General features: G+C 29.1%; 1 protein-coding gene across 3 annotated transcripts in view; it reads left to right on the top strand.

The window, feature by feature from the left end:
• The first annotated feature begins 17,359 nt into the window (after positions 1-17,359).
• The window catches only part of LOC132929569 (lachesin-like), a 396,933-nt gene continuing 389,355 nt past the window's right edge, over positions 17,360-24,937 (top strand). Inside the window, exon 1 of one of the 3 annotated variants that reach the window (XM_060995009.1) lies at positions 17,360-17,505. The gene's annotated coding sequence lies outside the window, so the exon portion shown is untranslated. Of the gene's footprint in view, positions 17,506-23,654; positions 24,541-24,937 lie in introns of those variants that run through there. The other 2 variants (XM_060995008.1, XM_060995011.1) reach the window with 2 other exon arrangements.

Raw genomic sequence — 24,937 nt, 5'->3', positions numbered from 1 at the left:
CATAATTTAAGTAGGTATGAATATTTAATCAATAATATTAAATTAGTTTTGGGTCAAAAAACATCCATATTGCAGAGGTTTTTCTTACAAATTTTGTTTTGTACTTAAGAAATCCACTGTACATTCACCAAAGCCTTGTGAATAACATTCAAATAAGTCACAAGGCATGGGGTGAGCTGAACTTTTCCAAACTAATAACAAACAGCGTATTAAATATAAATATAACAGTATTATTGGTAATATTTTACATGGATTTGAGACTATTAGGTAGACCGACTACAATGCTACTACGTATACTTATTTTATATAAATATATACCCAATGTTGCGTGTAAAGTTCAAATAACAATATTAATTTCGAATATTATTATAATGACGTTTTTCAAATAATCAAATCCAATATTTTAGCATATTATAACTAAAACCATATTATTGTTGAAAACTTAATCTAAATGTCACTCGTTGTTAAGTCTGTTAAGAGCCAGATCCAAAAAGGTCAGATTTTCAAATGTCATACTATATTAATTTATACTTCTTCGTAAAATTGATATCAATCATGTGTTTATCTCAATCAAAACTTAAAAATATTAAAATATAGTTATCAATATATGCCCGAATTATTCCTACATTTATTATTATGGTTTATTATGATGTTTATCTATAAATACAGTCGTATTATGACTCTAATAGTCTAATCATTACTATGGACTGTATAAACTATAATCCATAGTCAAAGCCAATAGTGGATACACTCCTTATTAACTTAATGGCCAAGTTCTTAAGCTTTATATAAATTATACTTTGACATGTGATTGATGTGGATCTTTTTTCCTTGTTGAAATAAAGTGGATAACATAAAAATCAATACAATCTTATATATTATAATAAAGATGTAGTAATAATTTAATGATAAATTAAACAAACTGAAATTTACTGATAATACTAATATGCATATGTGTATGTATCATTTTTATAATGCTTACTCTGAAAGGTAGTAAGATATAACATGTGTTTGATTTACTAATATTATAATTCAATATATTTACTGAATGACGGTTTTTGATGTTTTAAATGTCTCAAAAAAAAAAAAAAAATAAATATAATTACAAACACCTCAATAATATATTACGAATATATAATAACTCTTTCGATTCGCATAGAACTTATATATAAAACTGATTATTTAAATTTCATCCATGAATTAATTTTAATAACATATGTTATATGGTGCACAAGTGAAGCATAAACACCCAACCCGAGCGACACCACATAGCCATCTCTTATTTCTGATCCCACTATTTCGCGTGTATTGTTATATTATATTATTATTATGGTTTTGGAAAGGATCCTTGAAACCCTTTTTTCCTTAACCGTGTATCAATATTGTTATTATTTATTTCCTATTTTATTATTTATTGTTTAACACCAATATTTGAATATTTGAGTGATAAAACAGATTTAAAAATCAATGAAAAATAATCAGATATTATGGTGTAGATAATATAGTGAGTATTAAAATTAAAAGATTAACATGGTAAACACTTGTACACATTTTCTTCCATTTACCATCATTATAAGTATCTATTTTTTTCAATATATAAACGGATTAAGTTTTAGAGAGTAAAACTGTTAGTTATATCACATTAAGTTGAGTGAATTAATATATTTTTTAAGTTTTTAACTGTCGCAGTTTAGGTCATAAAACTACGACGTGCTCGAAAAATCCTTCAGTCTCATTAGTGCAAGCGGGTAAAGACTATTTTTTCCATTCTTCTATGATTACATTCGGTACTTGACTGTAGTTACAACAAGACCATAATACTATATACATGAACAGCACCTCACTGACGTCTGACAAACCACTTGCTCCGGCTTCCAATCGATGATGCAGCAAAATTTATCTAACGTCGTAGAATGTAGAAAAATAAAATTGCAGTACCGACAATCTTAAACGTTAATGTGCTCGAAATTATTAATTTCGTAAAATTATTTATAAAAGATTATATGGTTTTTATTTTACTAGCTTTTGTCAATGATAATTATTTAACTTGGCATGTTTATTTTTTAATATTCATAAAACAGTTTTAATTTTAAATGTTTAATTAATTTAATTATGTACACATGTTTATATATTTACAGCTCTGTATCTATCATAATTCAATTTAAAAATAATTCACAAATATAATTTATTATAATACCTAATCTAATGGTATAGAAAAAAAAAAATTTTTATTTTATCTATTAAAAATTATTTACTCAATTAAAAATATTATATACAAAGGTTTTTAATTATAAAATGGTTACATTTTAGATATTTTTAAGGTAACTAGTGTATGAGTAATTTTATTTAACTACGCGTGAAAGTTCGATTTTTTTTATAAAAAATTATAGTGCTGGATATAGTTAAGTATGAAATATACTTCTTTTTCTTTAAAAATATAAGTATCTGCAGCTTAATTTTATTATTAAAACCATTCAATATTTAAGTACATTAATTTTAAGGACACTAAGTGCTTAGTGCTTACGTATATATAAATTACGTTACGAGTTCAACGATACTTCACCCTATAATATATTTGTAAAGAAAATTAGAATGTACCTATAGTACATAAAGTACTATAATGAGTATAATAGATAAGTTAATTTAAATTTTAAGCTATTTCGCATACTTACTCAAGGAATCAAATTAAAATTTATATTTTGATTGAAATATCATAAAACGTACACAATTTATTTCTATGATTGAGTAAACATATTGAATTCTCTAATATTTTCATACGTGTAACTACAAGAAGGGACGTGGTATATTTAATATAAAATATATTCAATTTTTTTAAATATGAAATTGCGATGATAATATACTCATATAATAATATATAACATATTATACATTTACAACTACACACAACTGTCGTATGTGTCTGCGAGTGTGATTAGATAAACTATAAGTTGGAGCAACGTCGTTGCGTTTATTAATTGACACTTTCGAGTCCGGAAATCGACGGGTTTCCACAGGTTTATCAAATAACGCGGTAAAGTATGCACGCGACTATTCCGCGTGCATAGAGACTCATGCCATGTGTGCATAGGACCCCGACTTGAAATGTTCGGAAACGACTAAACGAAAACTTGTGTTTACACGATTATAAAAGCTTCAGAGTCGTGTGTCGAGACTGGCGCCGCACGAGCGGAAACGCGCACGTCTATCCTGTGGCACACGCTAGACGAACCGCTGCAGCAGCCGCCAATTTCGACGTCGAAATTGATTTTACTCTTAAAAACAAATAATAAAAGGGGCTGTGCTGAGGCTAAGATTCCCTCCCGCGTGCCTGTCGTTCGTCAGTAGCGGCTGATTTGAAATTTAATTATACGATCGCCGCTGGACACGCGAAACACAGCAGCTAATGATGTATTTTTTTAATCTCCCTCGAAACAAACGAAAACGATGATGAACGGCATAGCTACATACAGTCCTACAGAATGAAAGTTTTAACGTAAAACACTCATTATTTCGAAAAATGTATTAACGTATTTTAGATTTTTCAATTGTATAAAAATTTGCGATTATACTTTTACTTTTCAAATCGTTCCATTTTCTATCGTTATATTTTTTTAAGTTTTTAAATTATAATTCCCATTTTTTTTAAATTTTATATTACAAAATAATGAGTATCTTCTGCTGTTAAATCGTTAAAAAAATCAGCCTATATATTATAACGCCCCGAGGCATACCAATACTACACGTGTCGCATACCGACGAAAACTTATTGTTAAAATATATCCGTCTAAATAACATAACGATTATTACGAATCGCTAATATACGTCTTTATTACTATCGATGTTATTAATAATTAAATATTTATATCTACTCGTCGTGTATATAACAATACAAATAACAACTTAATATAGGTATACTGCGTATTATAAATACCACATTATAATATGATAAATGTATATAGATACGAACATACGCTTATTCGTCTTGTTCTGTGGTAAAATTTTAATTTTAATTTTATGTAAAAAAAAATTAGAATCTTTTAAACGCCTTAAACATAAACAATAAGTAACATTGCAGATGAATAAAATATAATACAATAGACATAAAACACGTTAAAAAGAGATCATTTAGAAATTGAATCTCGGAAAACTAGTTTGTTAGACAAATTTAATATCTTTGGACCAGTTTCTTCTAAGGCGACGGTGTATGTATGATATAATGTATGATTTTTTATGTAATGCGGATTTTCTGTATTTTAACATTTTTACCACATATGTGCTTTATTAATAATTAATAATTATAATTTATATGTAGGTAATTTAGACATTTTTTTAAATTTATAGAAATATTTTGTTTTGGATGTAACAGCTGATATTATGATAAATGATAATACTTACGTTTATATAAATACTTATATGTATATTATTTCACAATATAAATTCAGTGGTTAAAATTGAGATGACAAGGTGAGTGGAATCCCTCTTCTAACTTTAAAAACCTTTTAATTTTAATTCCAGAAATCCGAGGGGATGATTTAAATATATATAAATTCAAATAATACAAATTAAGTAAGCAAAGAAAAATAATAAATAAATGGATAATAAGATATTGGTACTTAATATATATATATTTTTTTATAAATAATAAAAATTTAAAACACATAAATACATAATAATATTAATCTAGATCATCTTAAACTATATATTTTATGTAATGATTATAATAAGTTTCGTATAGTATGTGATAATATTCTCTCTGTGATTGGGAGTACACCTATTTTATGATTTTTAACGAGACAATACTATCAATTAGAGTTTGAGATTTTAAAATTTTTTATGAACTTATTTTATTATTGAGTATAAATAGAATTGGTTGATATTTTCAGCTACCACAATTTATAATTTATAATTTGTACTTTCATATAGTGTAGTTATTTAATACTAATGTGGTAGGCACCTAAGTTTTTTATAAGTTATAGGTATTTAAATTATATATTAAATTTTTATTACATGAATAGTTAGTATGTATTGTTTATGAAAATTAAAAATGTTCATATCAATCTGAATTCATAATTATTAATATTTTGTTTGTTTGTTTATTAATTAATTATTATTATTTTAAAAATATAAGAAGAATACTTTTTTTTTATATAATATATATTTACCAAAATAATAAAATCATCGCAGAATAATATAAAATTGTTTACATGATTTCTAATTTCTAAAGTATCTTAAAAGAATGTGAGATTTATATTTTATAGATTCCCCGTGGTTATATCTTTTGCGGATTTATTATTATTTTTTTTTTGTACCTAACTAGATTTTGTACAAATCATACTGCACAGCTGGTGTGGACAGGTTTGTTATAGACATATTAAAGAAAAACATTCTTTTTTCGTATTCTACGAAGTACACAAACATACATATTTTTTTTAAATAAAAACCATGCAGTTTAAAATCTAATATAAATATTCGAATAGTTATTCTTGTTATTCAAAAAATGATAAGCGACTCAAAAAAATTAATAATATTTATTAGTACATATTTCAATAAAGATTTAAAAAATAATCTATTTTTTTATCATTCCATTTTATGAATTTTTTCATAAAAAAAATGTATTGCATTTTATAAAAAACTATCTTTAGGAATTTATTATTAGAGTAATAGTTTTAGTATACCTAACAGAACAGCTATAACTATTTAAGGCAGTTTTCACTCAAAACTGAAATTAATTTAAAAAATAAATATAAACTATTAGTAAACTATTAATTTATATACATAAGATACATATTAATCTGTTCTATTATTCTTTTATATATGAATGTATTTTCAAATATTGACGTATCTACCCAACGTTATATTTTTTCAAATTAAAATCTATTTTAAGCAAAAAATTTTGTCTAAAAATTATATTTAGTGTTCGTAAAAACAGATGATAACAGAATAATTCTTTAAAATTATATTGTGATACTTTTAAAGTGCACTGGGATTTGTGGATTAATTCACCATATAATAGTTTATAAATATTTTTTTTGTTCAAAATGAACTTTAAATTTAAAAGAAAATATCGTATAACAACCATTATATGCCACATATACCTTACCTTATTGAATCATACCTTTACAGCAGAAAAATTAATACATCCAACTATCTAAGTCATAATATTTTCCCATTAACATATCACCGCGTGCAACTAAGTTTCCGGCATTATAAATTATAGCCGTATTTGAATGGCCAGGGTTATTCTAATAAAAAAAGAACTTAACTTCAACCCAATCGATTACGTTCAATCTTCGACTAAAAACTAATTAACTGTAACCGGATTTTGTACGATATATTATTTTGAACAATATTTTATAATATGTACTTTGTATATTTATGACGTACGGTGAAAGCGAGGGTGCGCGTATTTCATTTCATATATATGTATATTATTATTATTTTTTAAGTTTTCGTTGTTCCAAAGGTCTTTTCCACCCTCCACACCAGTAAAAAACACTGGGGACCCCGTTTATTATGAAAATTTCATTAAGAAGTTTTCGCGGCTGCACGCGAAACGCGATCAAACTGAATGCGGTGGGACATCTGTTGCCCCGCGTGTATCAAAACCGACGCCACCGCCGAGTACGCAATCCGTATATTGCCAAACTTAATCGTCAGTGAAACGTTTCCCAGACGCTGCCCAGGACAGTGTAGTGTAGAGCAATGCAGTGTAGTTTAGTGTAGTGTAGTGCAGTGCAATGTAGTGCGTATAGCGGATATATAATATATATATATTAATATAAATGAGTCTACGCAAGCGCAACGCAGAGCAAAAGAAAAAGGCGAACGCGAGGGAGAGGAAAGTATTTAGTAACATTTGTTTCTTCCTCTTATCCCCCACTCGGTGTTGCTCGTTTAGTAGAAAACCGAAAGTTTCCTCTATCACGGCATATAATCGACGCCGTTTTATTATGAAAGTTAAAAGTCTCGATTTCATTATCGCCAAAAATCTCTCGTTTAGACACGTGGAGGGGAAAAAACCCAAAACATGACTAAATATAAACTGTATAAATATATACTGTGTTATATTATAATACAAATGTAGTAGAAATTCGAAAGGAGTGGTGTGATTTTGAAGAAAAAAAACACAAATAAATAATCGTTTCTGATAAAGAATAGAGGGGAGTCACAAAGTCGTAAAAGCGGACATTTCCGTTTTTGACTTTTGGTAAGTACTTCGACTTTTTCGCTCTGTATACCTAGATAGCGGTTAGCGATTATATAGTATATTATATGGTCCAATTCACACAATGCAACAATATTTGTAGTACGAGTATCTACACTACATTCACTACTAATATTAATTTAAAAAAATTGGTTTTCTATTTATTTTAATTTGAGCACGCCATTTTCTTATTATGTATATTAATATATTTTCTTATTATTGTTTAAATATAATCACATCGATTTTGATCGATCGCAGTTCGAAAAATATGCTAATGACAATGGAAATAGATAGGTACCTACTTTATTGTATTTACATAATTTAGAATAAAATGAAATATTTTATAATAGCAAAATGTAAAATTGATTATTAAATATGATTTAAAAATTGAAAACTAGGTATAATCTAAAATGTATAATACTATAATATATATAACGGTAAAAATTACAAACAATAATTTAGGTAAAGCCAATATTACATATTTTATTATAAATATAATATATTTTTCAAAAATTAAATAATGTTTTAGAATACTTTAAAAACATTTTACTTAAAATTGTATGTAGAATATAGTCTTATAATATGATAAATTGTTAAATCATTTATAAATGTTCATTTGACCGATAATGGTATATTATATAGATGTAACTCTCATATTAATAATTATAATGGGTTGATAATGATCCAAATCGCGTTCATGGCACATATTACACTTTGTTTGTAAAATATAATCTTTGATCAAACAATAGGTATTATAAAACGATTGGTTTTGTTAATTAAAATATAGCTGATTTGGTAATACGATCGGTGTATGTTCATTTATGATACCAATATCATTTTGTCTGTATAGTTTCACATAAATCGTTTCGTATTCGGTTTTTAAATTCATCAAAAATCCATCTGTTTAATAAATGATTTCAAACACTGATTAGAAAGCCAACAAAGGGATTGTATTGTGTATATAAAATTGAAGCTATCACAAAGGACGTCATTTACAGACTTAACCTAGGTTAAGTCAGGTAAATAATATTTACACGGAAACGCTGCAAAGGTAAACGTGGTTTAACAAATAAACTTCATCATGTACTAGCGACGCAGACTGAAAAATATACCAGTGCATTTAACAAATATACAGGTTGAATTAGCAAGCAAATATTTGTTGGTATAGTAACAATATGGTATATGCAGTACTTATTTCCATAATATATTATATATAGAGCAAAGCATCTAAGACATATATTACATAATACAATTTCTATAAAAAAAATCCAACCAAGTGTTAAAAAAAAAAATAATTCAAATAAAAATAATAATAATGACAAATAAAAAATGTTACTATCACGAATGTTTTAGAAAAAGATAACACTGTTTAAATATTGTAATGATATAATATAATATCCACCTTGATTGTAATAATAGTTTTAAATTAAACGTTAATAAAAATCCACGGATACGATAATATTTATACATTTTAATTTCATGTATATATAATTTTTGAACTGTTCTATAATACAAACTAATGCATTTAACTCTATAAGCCATTATTAAATCAATAAATCATATTTATAATAGGTATCAATAATTAATTTAATTTACGAAAATTGTCGGTATCAGTAGTATTTAACAATTAATATTATTGTAATTTAAACAATACACTTTATGTTTGTCGAAGTTATTGTGGTCGTTTTTTGTTTTGTGTACAGCAAAATATGTTTCTGTGCGCTAATTGCTAATTAATGAAAAACAGTAAACAGGTATATAGTGACCAAACAACGATTCCGCGATACTTAATAATAACTACGTTTAACGTTTTACGACCATTGTTACATTTATGGATTAATAAATCGTTCGAGATTATTAAGAGTAAAAAAAAATGCGTATATAATATAAGTACTTCTAAATTCACTTTAGTTAATATTTTATAAATGTAGGTATTATAACATTATTATAATACTATGATCGGAATTTATGAAATATGACCTGCGTTTTTTGCCCATGTTTAAATTGTGTTACATATATATAACGCTTTAACTAAGTTTGTTAAAACAATTTTTATCGAACATATTGCTTATAAATCAGTATCGTATAGAATGATATTTAAACTATTTAGTGTAAAATAATTAGTCTAAATATTTTGAATATATTATTGTTTACAGAAAATTATATTATAAGTGATTTTGGAAAGTATCATGTAGATTGTAGATACTTAAAAATCTCGGTTAAAAAAAAATAATAAAAACCGTTATTTTTCAATTTGGTATTTAGACGATCATATAAACGCCTAGAGGAAAATACTGTGTAAAATAAACAAATAATAACAAATAACTATAATATAAATTTGCATTATGTTTTATTTATACAACACATATATTACATTATGTTTTATACAACACATTGATAAGTCAATAAGTGTTTATTTTTTGGAAATGCTCTAAAAACCATGCACGTACACAGGTTTATTTTTTTATTCGTTCCGTGAATTAATGCGCATTTTCTTGAATAAATACGTTTTTCCTTAAAAACCATGACAAATGTGTAAATTCTATGGTTGTTGGTCTAGATAATGGGCACATATATAGCACTATTGTGATATATTAGGGGTCCAAAGTCATCCAAATTCAGCCAGGACGGGGATAACTCGTGTAATTTTTACTGTTGAATAAAATTACATCTTATTATTGCGATATCAACCCACTTACAACTTTTTGAGCTGAATACTATTTAGTCATCAAAAATCGTTGACTCGGTATAATTGATTGAGTTGGCGCGCGACACTTGTTCTCGGACCTTCCGAATATTTTGCCCGGTTCACCTCATAAATAATTCATTCACTCACATTTTTATTTATTTATTTTTACATACGCACGAACTCGATTACGGCGTACGTCAAGAACAGAATGATTATATTGTGGTCAGATTCGGTAGGTTGTCACTCGTACGTCGGCTTTCATTATAATACACGGCGTTCCATTTGGACTGACGAAACTACTGAAAACGTCGACTTCAATCAAACACCAGCAGTGTAATACACATGTGAAATTACTTCCGATAATAATGCATCGTCCATCAAACGCGTCTAAATTATATGTTATGTTATGTAATAATATTATATAATCATATATTATTTTCGCTAACACGCCCGGCATTATACATTATTGTACGGGGTGCGAGGCATCGATTATGAATAAGAAAACGATTTCGGTACCGAGAACCGACAGCCTGCAGTGTGTGCGTCTATGTATTATATAGACGCAATAATTCAATAATATAAGAAACAATAATGGGCGAACAGTCATCATAATTTATTCGCAAACGCATAATAATATTATTATATTATTATTATATATATATATATAATAACGACTGATGTAATATATTATATGTTTTATAGTCCTTTTATGCTCGTCGGTTGTATATGTATTTATTAAACGCCGAATTGTTACAAACATTATTCGTTTTCGATACCACAACTGGCCCCCAACCCCGTTCGCCAAAGCCATCAGCACTACTTTTCCTCGGCTATGTTTTTGTGTATGAAAAAAAAAAACAGGAGATTATAATATGCAATAATTCTGACTTCGGAACCTTTCGTATATCCGTATAATACATCCCTATCCAATCAATGTTGTATTTTAGCATAAGTCTATCGTTTTGACATATTTGTGATCAATTTCTTACAAAATATATACTCAGTGGAATAGCTTTAAGATATATAGTTAGACGATGACGTATTATTGTCAATATTGATATCGGTAGCAGGATATTTAAATATTTCATAAAATAACAAATTATTTTATTTCGATTATAATTTTAAAACTATATTTTTTATTGTATTTACTATTTCCATACAACTAAATGAGGAAGAAGTCGATGTGTTATAAAATCGGTCGAACCATTTACAACTAAATAAATGTGTACCTGGGGTACTATAGTAGGTACTATACCCTATAAATGCGTAACCGGAGGTTCCTATATATAATATATATATTATTATGTGAACGGGTAAAATGTAAAATCCCCTTTGCGCACAGTAAACTATACTTTTGCGTGAAATAAAATATATAATATGTATAATACTGTCTATGCAATCCAATGACAGCTTTACTTAACCTGCCATGATATTATTATTATGTACCTTTATTATATAGATTTGTAAGCGGACCTATTTTTATATAATATACACCAATCAGTAAACACGCATATAGTGAATTAATATTATTACAGAGTTGGTCAAGTTTTAACCACATTTAATATTCAATCAAAGGATACCAGTTCAAATTCTTCTATGATTATAAATTGCACCTGTAAAAGTATCTATCAAACAATCAAACGTTATCGTTTTAATAATGTGCACAGCTTTTCAGTTTGGAAACTTATCACGAGTGCATGACGTACAGTCGTATAGAGTATAGACGATTGATAATTTTTAAAACAATTTTATTAGTTAGAGACGACATTGTTTTTTTCGGTTCGTAACGGTAGAAATTATAAATTGTTCGGCTGCTAGCAAAAAATCGTTATTATTATTAATAATAATAATAATAATAATAATAATAACAACGCGATCATACGTGATATTTCATCCCAGGGCAATATTGTGCACGTCGTTGGACTTGTGACCGACTTTCGGGTTATCTATTAGATTTACGATTCGCGTTTTCTATTATTAGTTATTACAATATAAATATATATATGTATGACCATGGGTAGTACATGTACACACACTCTGTCTTACACATACACACACTCAAGTGCGCGTCCACTAAGCTTGTCGCGATCACACACCACCGTGGTCGAGTAGAATTTTTCGAAAACCAATATTGTATACGTGCGAAGCTCGTCGTTTGTTCGTGTATATATATATATATATATATATATTGACAATACTTGGCGTATATGGCTGGTCGGTTTTTAGGACTGGAAAAGATCATCAACAACGTCGCGTGCAACGAACGAATTACGCGTTATAGCATCGAGCAAGCACTTCGGCAAACTGTTTTCGGAGCTAATATTTTAACGTAACTGCCGCTGTCAATGTGTGACGATGAAATAAATCGTGTCCCTCAGGAGCACTTGGGACTGTTCATTGCAAATTCTCACGGTATGTATGTATTCACGTATATATGTGTGTATGAATTTATATATATATATGTATGTATGTATGTTATCAGTGCGTGGAGCATGTGTTCACGAGATTAGAAAGTGATTCTTATTCGTATATATATGTATACGAACAACATCCGGCGCGAAGCACGCATGCGTGATAAATAAATACGATTTTAACTAATTATTATATATACTCGATATTTTGATGGAAACGTAAATAGTGAAAATAAGGTGAATAGAATGCAATACTAATGCGTTGTGGTTTGATAATAATAATACATAATGTACTAAAAATCGCTTTGCTTGTGATTAACCTATATTAAAGACTAATGTCAAGACATAATATATAAGTGCCGGTGAAGTAGATAAATATAATATTCTTGAATGGAAAGGGGATATCAATTATAATAAAAAAAATAAAAACAATAGATTCCTCTGAGATATAAATGTCAAAGCAAAAATTAGCCCTGCAATGCTACATTATACTTAGTAAAAGATTTTTGAGTTACAATATTCATGTTTATTTGATAAAACATTTTAAAATTATCAGTTTTGTTTAAGAATATAAAAACTATGGAAAAATATATGTAAATCAATTTCTAAGGAGTTTTCAAAAGCACAGGATGATAATATGACTGGATGGACCACGCCCATTGTCATTTGCACCTATGCCTGTAGGCAAAGTTAGTAAGACATAAAGTAGTATAGACAGATAAAAGATAAATTAAACTTTCAAGTACATTAAAATAAAAAAAAAAACATTGTAATGTATAGGTATATGAAAAAATAAATATAAGTATAGAGCACTTATAACCTTTGCAAACTTTATTTTTATTAAAAAACCACACATTTCTCTAATATTAAAATAATATATAAAACACTAACAATTTAGAATTTCACAATTCAAACCATGGATTTTTTTCGCTATTCTATGTAAAAATCTAAAATAATACATTATTTGATTTATACATTTTATATTTATTCTCGTATAATATTCTTCTTTCATCTAGCGTTCAATGCAAATCTTACACCTTGTTGTTTTTAGTTTATTGTGCCAAAACTTTTTTGATTTGTCTTTACCAAGGTGTGGTGTTGTATATAATACTTATTGTTATACTTTTCTTTTATGAATTCGTATAAAGTTAGACTTTAATCGGACTACCGTCTACCATACTGTATACTGCTCTTAAAGTACTTATATAAGTGACAATAATAATGTTACAGAAACTATTTATTTTTGACATAGGTACTTCGTATCTAAATAGTATGACGTCTAGAACAATTGTTTATGATAAAATAAAAGGTGGCCTGTAGTACGCAATTTGAAACCGTATATAATGTATGTTCATCGCTTATCCACCACTAAATAAAGTGCAATATTATTAGGCTTAAACTTATTTATGACATATTAATGGGAATTGTACGAGTATATAGTTATTATATTATTATTATTGTACATTGATAATCGTTTTAATGATTATTTTCATCGATAAACGTTATAATATGTAATAAAATATATTATAGGTTGCTAAAAATTAAATTGTATTGTATTTTGTTTGGAACTCAAGTGTATATTCCTGTAAGTATGTCGGTGAGATGTGATTTATAGATTCTCGACATTGTGGATTTGATTTTAAACGATGTAATCGTACGGAATTGAAATAAATGTATTTGACGTAAAATATGGTAACCGGTAATGCAATTGGATGAAAGGACAGTGACCATATTAAATACGACCTAGAGATATTATGTAAATGCCGTCTTAAATGAAAAAACTACTCAACCAAAAGATTCTATAAATATATATAATGCGCTATCCATGTTCAAATATTTACCGATGTCTCTAATTACCTCAGACAGTTTTGGATTTGGTAATAACTAGTACCATTGTATTCGTCATTCTATCAACCCACAATGACTCACTGCACCCTCCATCCCTCTACATATCTTGTACTAAAACGCAAATGGCATTACATAAAAAATAAATGAACTCTACGCACGTACAACCGAAATGAACGTCAACATTGTATTAATCAATGAAATCAAGCTATCAAGGTAAGTCCTCACAGCCAATTAAAACTTCACAATTCCATGCTGATCGCATAGAGAATACTGTGTATCATCTCGTATACGTATATTTCCCCGTCTTAGTCCGCAATAAGATTATGTATAGGCATATTATGATACCGGTGATAATATGAGGTCTATCTCATTAGACATTTCTACGTGAGACTACCAAATACGAGTCACCATAATCGTGCGGTGTATACGAAAACTGAAACCAACTAATGAAAACTGGTGATATAAAAATCTTCACACAAAACAGACACATTATTTGTTGTCCTAAATGTAAAACACATTTTTTTGCATAGCCGTTGCTCAAACACCATCCTATAATTTCGCATATTAAAAGACGACTACATCGTCACCATCCCTGCAGTGACCGGTCAAGTTACCTTTGAATAAACAAATTTAGGATAGTTCAATCCTCAGAATAAACATGGTTCTAATTAATAATATGATGAATATGAAAATATGATTCAACAATTGTTAACTGTTTATCACTTTTAGTTCTATGATACGTAAGGTGGTCCAAATTCATGAACACTATTAATTCATTAACGCCGTAAAGAAGCTCACAAATCGAAAAGCACTGCAATGTCGAGTGGCAGTTATACGCTATTCAGAACGAGTATTTAAGCTACTGTAAAATGTAAAAAATACATCGAAACATCCAGGAAGTTATTAGGGACAAATTAAATTCATTAAAATCATTCTAAAGACTAAGTAAAAAATATAAATTAATATTAGGCGCTAAATCAATATAATTTTAAATTCTATGACTTCACAGATCCAAATAAAATATATAATAGGTATACATATCATAATATAGGCTGCAGATGAATTCCCATCGTTGTGAGATCTTGTACACAGAGCGAGGTATACCGACACTGTCTTGACCGTGGGCTGTGCACTCAAACCAATATAAATTAAACGCCCTATTTTAGTTTTTAATTTTTTCCCGGCGAAATCAGATATTACTGCTGGTTTTTTTTTTAAATTGTTTAATATACAGTTTCTTCTATTTAATTAATTTTAAAAATACTTACTTGGTCGTAAATATGTTATTTAATCTAGGGAAAATGTCAAAAAGGTTAGGTGTGCATTTAGATTATAATAAAATCGCTGTTATAATTTAGTTTAGCAAACTAATGGTGGGAAACCCATGGATACATCCATCAAACCAATCCACACAGGCATTTTCCCGCACTCTCTCAATCAAGGCACACTACAAGGATAATGTGACATGATGGGCATCTTATCTTGGCGTGCCACCCTCGTATAATCCTCGGGAAACTGTGCGATGTGTTCTTTCAAACAGGAAATGGCGAGGCTTGAAAATAAAGACTTATTTCTTTGGAATTTAGTAGAACTGCTCTTCACGTAATTAATACGTACTGACAGACGACGAAGCGAACACGTATTTATCAAAAATTAAACGGCTTCGTGGATACGGAGAAGAATGCCAACGACCGCGTTTTCTTAAGTTAGACCAGTGGCGTCATTTGGGGTATTACAGGATATGCTTATGCATACCTAAAATTTATCAAGATCCAATTTGGCCTGACTATATTTTTCTGCGCCGGGCAAACATTATTCTTTTTTTTATATATAATTGGTCTCAAGCAGTGGCGGCTCGTGTTCTTTGAAAGTGGTAGGGCGATATAAAATTTCTTATTTATGGAAAGTATTGAACACAAATAATATTAATAATAGTTCATTAATAATAATAAATTCATTTAATACATATATAATGATAATGAAATAATAAAATAATAATTGATTACGATGAGTTACGACGGCAAAAAGTAAATAATAAACACACGCAAGTTCGGAATCCGTGTATATCGGGGCATCGGGCGATTAAAATCATCGCCTCGGCGGCAGTGTTATTATTGTGTTCCCCCTTCTTAGTTTTTATATTCCGATCATAATTATGACGGGCGACTTTTAACATCGCCCAAGATCGCATTCGCTGCTCTCGGATTTCGGCAAATTGTTATTGGTAATCGTTTCTCAGAAATTGTAAACTCCGATTATCTGCTAATGTTTTCATAATAATATTATAAATATTATTTATTAGTGTAAATATAGGAAAATTAATTTTTATTTTTGACAATAATATTATACTACAATATAAATTTGAAATTTTATATATTAGTAGTAAATAATAATTTTAGAAGGGGGGTGACCGCCCCGTCGCCCCTATCTACGAGCCGCCACTGGTCTCAAGCATCTGAAATCTTTGGCCATAAGTTATAGTAGGTGTTAATGAACACTTTTTTGACATATTTAATGTATTTGACCAGGCACCGGCAACCCGCGGTCCTCCAATTATATTTCATGGTGTTTAAAATTTCAGTTTTATATCTTAAATTGATATAAATAAAATTTAATCATGACTATTATATTATAACAATGTGCACATTTCATGAGATAAGTTATGAGCGAGAACGTAATCTAATCATATATAATATATATATAATAAATAATATTTTTTAATATTTTAATTTTATATGCGGCCCTCAATGAAAAACTGAAAAAAAATATGGCCCGTGTAGGTAAAAAGGTTGCCGACCCTTGTATTTGACTATACAAATGCTGACTTTCTTCATACAAAATAATGTTTGTTTTATTTTTCATACTGTCTATAAAATATAAACAATTAAATTTAAAATAAAATTATGTAGATAGGTATTAACCTGGGATTATTACGCGATATTAATTATTATTGACGTCCCTGAGTTAGACAGCGGTTATTATCGCGGTTATCTGTTCATAAGTTAACCGTTTAAAACACTGGACAAAAATCGAGAGATACCGTGGTCAAGGGTACCTTTGACCACGGTATCGTTTGAATTCAGTATGGTTGATACTTTACTCGCGGGGGGCGGGAACTGCAACATTTTTTTCTGTCGGTCATTCTTATCGGAATTCTATAATAATTCTTGTTTCTCTGTGTCGCGTGCTCCGTTGTTCGTAATACTCGATCAACAGTATTCTATATGCCGTTCATTAGTGCGACGCGTTATCATATTATTTTTAAGTCCGCTCACTTTTAGTCAAAAGAATACGTGTCAGCCGTTTCCTCGAAGACTTTTCTAGGGCAGCGTATTGAGATGCCTACGTAAAACGTAAGTACTTACACATCTTTCTGATTTACGGATTTCTCGCACCAGAACTTAACCTTTATTTGAAATTCATAATAATAATTGCACATTACTATATGCGGTGCATCGTGAATGTGCATAATATAACATGTTTTGTAAATTTAGAGTGGATTGTATAATGTAAATAAAGTATATAATAAGTAGTACGAAACACGGTAAATAGTTCTGCAGTAAGTGTTCATATTATTATACTACAAAGATTATATTAATTGCATCGTCCTCGTGGGTCTCTTTTGAAATTTTGATCTAATTTTTATAATGTTAATATATTATTCCAGTATATGAAATTATGAAATATGTATATGTTGTCAATATTATAACATTTATTTTGTACCTACAAGGATCAAGGCTCAAAACTATTCATAATTATAATATAGTTTGTTACCCCTTTTTGTTTATTACTATAATATTGTTATTATTATTATTATTTGTAACTGTTATAGCGATGCTTACTTACTTTTGTTAATTTATGTTTTGTCTTCACTGCGGGGCGTGCAATTAATAAAGGTAAATATAATAAATACGTAGGTATCCGTGTGTACACTCCGACAGCGTACTCCATAATATTTTATAGCGTTCAGATTTATCGCAATAATAATTACCATCATACTGTCGTTGTTGAAAGACTCGGGAGAATATTGTTTGGGTTTAATTAGGGAAAAATGCAAGTAGGCATATAATAAAATATGATATACATAAATATATATATATATATATATATATATTATTATGATGTACACATGAACTTGAAAAGAAAATATATAATTATAGAAATTTACGGCATACAATATACAAATATTATTATAATAATAATTATTATTTGATGTCAAGAAAATACGACTGAGATGATAAGATTTCTCTTGGAAATGTTAGCCTAAAATACGAAACGTACGAGGTGAAATTCTCTGAATACCCAACTTTATATATTCGCTACAAAAGCGCGAGTATTTTTTACGTACCTTTCTTGCGCGCTTTTGACTTTTGGCGTCTCGTCGTCGGCAGAGATCGTTTGTCTTTTGTCGTGACATTAATCGACCCACACTTACACGGCGGTACGACACTTCAGCATAATATTATATAACATCATACAGTGTATATTTTATATGTATAACGTATAATGCGTATAATTCTCCGCCATTTCATCACAGTAGTGGGGAACAAATATTTATTACTCAGTTTGGCCTTGCTACTTCACTTATTCTCTTATTCATTCGATATTCGATATAAATACAATAAATTCATATATATATATATATAATATATATATATACATTTTTAATCGAATATTCTATTTTATATTATAAAATTGAAAATACAACTTACTCTTTAAGAAGGAAAAGTTGACGCTGGACTAGCCTAAAAACAGAAGGTTAAATAAATAAAGTCATTAAAATATGATAGAATTGTGTGTGTAAATTAAATTTCCCTAAAACAAATCATGAAAATTCTACATTCTAAGTTCAATCCGATTCAAATTGAATTGCTTTAAAATAATCGCTTTGTTTATTAATATAAATTTTAATATATAAAAATAATTTAATAATTTATTTTTTAAATTTTATATTTTGACATGGTGAGTATGGACATAGTTGAGTATAATACAACAACTGAATTTAACAATTATTTTTATATTTAATTAAATATGATTATTATATGCATAGAATAAATGTGATGTTTAATTATCAAAATTCTTATATATAATACTATGTAAAAAAGATTTATCTTTATAAATATACCAAAAATTAAAATTACCGATTGCATTAGTCAATAATTAATAAAAATGAATATAGTTCTATATTACCGATATGTAGTAATAGTTAAAGTATAATGAAATATACCTTCATGAATATGTCGAAAATTAAAATTAAATTTTATTTTTTATTATTATACGATATTTGCTTTAAAATAAAACAATTTGCACTAACATTTTTTAACATAATATTATCTTAGTCAAACTAAAAACTAATTTTTATTTGACAAATTTTACTACTCGTATTTTTATACTCATCAATGGGCATTTAATTTCGTTTATAGTTAGTTTTTAGAAAAATAGATAAACCAGAGTTGTTACTTGTTTGATATAGAATTAATTTAAAATTAATTATAAACATTGTCAAGCGCAGTTGTTATAATTGTAAATTTTAGAGAAAATTGTTCTGGCCGAAAAGGTAACTGTAAGTTTTGGTCGAAAAGGAAACTGCCCACCTATAGATGTAACGTGCTATGGTTAGCCGAACTTTTCATTGACATGAGATTATCCGTGAAAAAGCCCATATCCACTTTACGAGTATTATTTTTAAATTGTTTAGTAATACCTCAATACCTGCCATATATTGGGTAATTCAACAAACACACTTGCCTTTTCTTTTATACTTTATTTGGATATAGATGTTTGGAATATTTTATAAAACTTAATGACCATATGTATTTAGATTTTTTATGCCATTAAATTGATTTTTTGTGGAAATATATAAAATCTAAAATGGATGTATTGCTATACTAGGATAATTTTTACAAATTAATAAATAATTGTTCTGGTACAATGCTTATTAATATTAATTGATAATATATTATTCAAATCATTATAGTGTCCATATTTTATTAACCCATATTATTTTAGACTATATTATCCGTAGTACATAAAGTTGAATTACTCAGAAACTACTTGTTCAAAATTAAAAAAAAGAAATCAATTATTTAGTTAGTTCTATTTAGTCTTAGTGTATATACACTAAAAAATGATAAATTGTATTTAAAAAATAGAAGTTTGTCCACGTAGAATTCTTTAAATGACCTAAAAATCCAAGTATTTGAAAATATGTCCTTTAAGTTTACTTATAAATTCCAAAAATATGACTTTAAATAAATTTGCACAATCAAAGGAAATGGGGGTGAGCATGTTTAGTAAATAATCCAGAACATTATAATATTGCTATGGAGACCACAATGTTAATAAAAAATAATTCCATAACGATGTTGTATTATATTATGTGCGTTGCGTTCTGCCATAGAAATTCGTCGTTTCAGAATAAGCTAACTTCACACTGCACCAATATTAATATGCACGTATTTCGACTGATGCGACCGTGTAGTTTTCATTGTTCAGACGTATAAATAGGATATTATATTATTATATTTCATCAATTATTAACATTTTATGTTTTATAATAATAGGTGCTATATAGGTAAAAAATCACGATGTACGACAATAACGCGAATACATCATTTCGGATTCATAAAACGCGTTATTAAATCGTTATAATAATAGTCAAATGTCTTGTATAAATAGATGAATACCTATAATATTTTATTACCGTCAATGTCGTTAGACATTCTGGCAATAAAGGTAATGTTCGGACGATGTCAGTAATACCGGCGGATACTAGTGATTGTCGGTAATCAGTTTATTATATTTCCAACAGATAAATTAAGTCAATGTCATTATACTATCGGTATTTTTTAAGATGATAATCGATCCATCGATCATGGGTTTCCTTTTTTCAAATCATATTACCTTTAGATTTTTAGTACTTTTTTAGGTGTGGAGACACATGTGAATTACAAAAACAGTTTTTAAAATTGATTGGATAACCGTAAAGTTTCTGGGCTAACAACGTAATTTTATCATAACAATTTCAACTAAATATTGTCTGAATTATTTTTATTTATTAATTATTTTTTTATTTCAACGTAAAGGGCACGTACTTACTTAATGTGTTACCTATTATACATTATTAAAATAAATAAAAAAATATACTTCTATAATATTAGTTATAGTTAAAAAATATAAATAGATAAATATTAGTATAAAATATTACATTAACATATTAAGCACATGAATATTTTGATTTAAATATTTTTCTGTCATTTATGTAATATTTAAATAAATAAATTTAATATTTAATATTTTAACTTTCAATTTTAGTAATTTCAGTATTTATTGTCATTTGTCTAGGAAACTTCTGCAATGCCTAACCTAATTAGCTATTGTCAGTTATGATTAGTCATCGTAGAGAATGGTTGATCGTTGAAGTTAACATAAAATATATTATGGTATAATATGTATGTATAGCACTCGTGTGTGATAATCTACTTATAAATTGTTGATCCATCAATTTCGTCATCTCTATGAATATAGATGAATTTACGAGAACGCGTATTACACATTTACACATATTGTTTTAGCAGTTTGTGTATAATGGTTTAATTCTAAAATAATTTGTGAATTTTAAGTATGTCTAAATAGGGATTCATTGGTAAAGGCAAAGGTTAAAGAGCAGTTTAAGAGTTATAGTTACAGGCTCTCCATGAACGATTTAAATTATAGGTTTACAATTATTGTTGTTGTTTTATTTAGAAAATAAAAATGCTATTAAAATAACAAGTATTGACTGTAATTATTATTATAGTTGGTCATAGCCAATTAAAAATAATTATATATAAACGCACTGAATGTATATATTAGTATTATCAGTTGTAACCAATATCAATGAAAATTATATCAAATAGAAAATCTAGGAAATAATCTAAATTTAATATTTAGAAACATTTAAACTATGCACATGTGCAATACAAGTTATTATAATTCATAGTTGAATACACTTAATTAAATTTTGAATATATTTACATTAAAATTTAACTACATACATGTTAACTATACATTAAATACAATTTCATATTAGGTATTCAATTTTTGACAATACAAAATCATCTTAGTTAATAAATTGATTTCAATCACATGTTTCTCATATTTTTTAAAACTTTTTATTACTGTTCCTTCATCTGACTTATATATACTTTAATAATGGATTTGTACTTCGAGACTCGTACATCGCTTCTGACTGAATTATAATTGAACATATCTAGAAAATAATCATTCGATCTGTTTCCTTTAAAGTTTATTTAATAACAATTATAGAATAATCAGTAAAGAACTTAATTTATCAAGTTTGTATAATTATTGCTTGCATCCCATTCAGCCAATTTTATATTTAATTTCTAAATGTAATTTGTTTTATTAAATGCTTGAAAGAATAATTTCAATAGATACTTTCAATGGGGAGTTATTAAGTTATTATGTTCTCAAAATCACTGCAACGTGGGTTAAACTACACAGTTAAAACAAACATCATGTGAGAAAATTAGTGGGAGTTCCATCTCACTCAGGGTTCAGTTCAAAAATTACATTAAAACATGCACAATGAAAATAATTTCTAACGTTCTAAATGCTATTCCAAAGACATGTTTGAAGTTGGTGAGACATATTAAATAATTAATAGTCAAAGTGGGCGGCTGTCATTAAAAAAAAAGTTTAACTTATATACTTCCGTATCATAATGAATCAATTGCATCAGCACGAGTAACCTTTGTTATCCTAATGAACAAAAAAAAAACCACGTTTAAAATAACTAATATTACTCGTTGAATTATTAAAAATGTATTTAGTTTTTTCGAAGACGCGCTGTAGTATTATATAGTATATATCAGATTGTATATGTCACTGACCGGTCACCACAGGTTGCTCGACAAATCGTGAAATATGCACATCCAAGTCTGCAGTATTGACGAAGGCGACTTAAATAATACATAAATAATAATATATATATAATATATAGTTAATATGTAGGCATGTTATTATCGCGTAGCTTTAGATGTATAGAGTATATATTAATAAACGATATAGGAGACATACGGGAAGGTGACGTCGAAAATCACAAATCTCTGTCCGAACTCGCGACGTCTGCCGCTCTTCGTTTTCAAAATTGTTCACTTTTCAAACGTATCGCGTACCTACTAAATAATAAACATAGATACGCACTGTACCCAAAATCCTATGGCGCGTATACCCGATGTGCAACGTGCACGATTATATATACATAATATTATAATAATATGATGTGACGATAATAATATTGTCGTGTGACGTGCCAAAAACTCTCTGGCGGCGTAATAAATAAATTAATAAATACCAGTTTCGAAAAACAATCCGAACGCGTTTGTAAGTAGCCGATAATTGGCGAACGACAGGCGCCGGCGCCGACTCTTCTGGGCCGCCGACTACGGCGACGCTACGCGGCATCACCGACGCCGCCGCCGCCACCACCGCCACCGCCACCACCGCCGAGCGACGGGCCAGCAGCTTGCCGGCGTTCGTCCCGAGTTTCCGTTGTGCGTCCGTCCCGTGCCGTCGCGAGAACCGCGTCCGCGACCGTTTCTGGTCGGTTTTATCTCCGGGAAATATATACGAAAAATCCGGGCGTAATATTGTGATATTATTGGATTGTGTACACGCGACGTTGTTGTTGCCGTGCGCGTACCGAACACGAAAATCGGTTGAAACGTTAAAAAAAAAACAGAAAAGAAAAAAAAAAAAAATACGAAAATTGTTTACTCTATACGAAATCACGCGCGCCCTGTGTCGTCACGCATATGTTATACAGATCGTGATTTATATTTGATATTTTTTGATCGATTACCGTTAATATTATTCTATCGACGTCGCCGTAAATCGGGTCCGCAATCCGGCGCGACAGCAAAAACCACCCGTGTTTGTGCGTGTGCGATCTCCGTCATCGTCACCGGTGCGGTTCGTTTCGGGCGCAGTGTATATAAGTATAATACGACGTAATAATATTATAATAATATTATAATACTGTTGTGTCGGTGTCGTGGTTGTGCGGGGGTGTTTGCGCGTGTGTGTGCGTGTGCGAAATGTCGGCCGACGAAATCCGTGTTCGCCAACGACGCTGACGATACGAGACCGACCGGTGGAAAACCGAGGTTTCGATCAGACCGCTGCAGCAGCGTTACGTCGCACCGTTCGCATCGCGAATAAGTGATAATATTCGAGAGCCTTTGGTTTAGGCGCTTCCGTTCTTAGTTTATCGCGTGTTTTATTTTTGACGATTGTGCGAGTTTTTAAGTCCGCGAGGATTTCAGCGAGCAGATCCCGTCGCAGTCGTCGACGAAGGACATCGTGAAATTCTCCACTGTCCAACGGTAAGCGACAATATCGAACTACGCGTAACGCTTTATTGTAATGACAATATTGCAGCGCGCACGATACCGCACTCGCATAACTCGACAACACTATACAATTATTATACAACGACGATGTCTCGATAGCATACTTTTCGTATACCGTGCGTCAGGGTGGCGCCCGGCAGGTCTTTATTTCATGTTTTCGCAGCGGATCCATTCGAAATTCGGTCGGGTTGGCCATTTAGTTCGGCGTGCGACCTATAGAAACGGCGAACCAAAGTTTTGATTAAGGGTTTGGGGGAACACATGCGTGACACAAACATTTTGACGTATACAAAAATCGAAGAGGCCAATCGTGTATTTATTAGGTATTATAATGTGTGTAGAATTTTATGGGTAAATAATTTAAATAAAA

Source organism: Rhopalosiphum padi, chromosome 4 (assembly GCF_020882245.1).
Source record: "Rhopalosiphum padi isolate XX-2018 chromosome 4, ASM2088224v1, whole genome shotgun sequence".
NCBI lineage: Eukaryota > Metazoa > Arthropoda > Insecta > Hemiptera > Aphididae > Rhopalosiphum > Rhopalosiphum padi.
This window is presented reverse-complemented; position numbering and strand designations above follow the sequence as displayed.